This window comes from Penaeus monodon, chromosome 30 (assembly GCF_015228065.2).
Source record: "Penaeus monodon isolate SGIC_2016 chromosome 30, NSTDA_Pmon_1, whole genome shotgun sequence".
Lineage (NCBI taxonomy): Eukaryota > Metazoa > Arthropoda > Malacostraca > Decapoda > Penaeidae > Penaeus > Penaeus monodon.
In genome coordinates, this window is record NC_051415.1 from 17,506,652 (window position 1) to 17,507,012 (window position 361).

At 38.0% G+C, this 361-nt stretch overlaps 1 protein-coding gene across 1 annotated transcript in view; it reads right to left on the bottom strand.

Annotated features, from left to right (window-relative positions):
- Positions 1 to 234, bottom strand: part of LOC119592580 (alpha-amylase-like) — a 5,126-nt gene extending 4,892 nt beyond the window's left edge. Inside the window, exon 1 of the mRNA XM_037941459.1 lies at positions 216 to 234. The gene's annotated coding sequence lies outside the window, so the exon portion shown is untranslated. The remainder of the gene's footprint in view (positions 1 to 215) is intronic.
- Between the last annotated feature and the right edge of the window lie 127 nt (positions 235 to 361).

Sequence of the window (361 nt, forward strand, 5' to 3'; positions counted from 1 at the left end):
GTAGATATAGTTCTCTATAGTTATTACAATTTAATAGAGTACATTTAAATATTTTAAGTCGCTGGAAATTCTTAGGCTCGTCAGCGCTAGCTACAAAAAATATTTTTTCCATATTTAAGAAAGGCGTTTTCGGGACACTGTTTTAAGATCAAACTGACGAATGCATGAAATTTACTCAAACATCTGTTAATTTCATTCAAAGGATTCGAACTCACCTTATGACTGAAGAGGAGAGAATACGAGGAGACATGACCGATCCGATGTTATATAGGAACCAACGGCACTGCTGAGTCGACCCCGGTGCGTTGTAAACACACCTGTTCATTCCCGAGATAAGAACCGTGACAAAAATAGCACATCC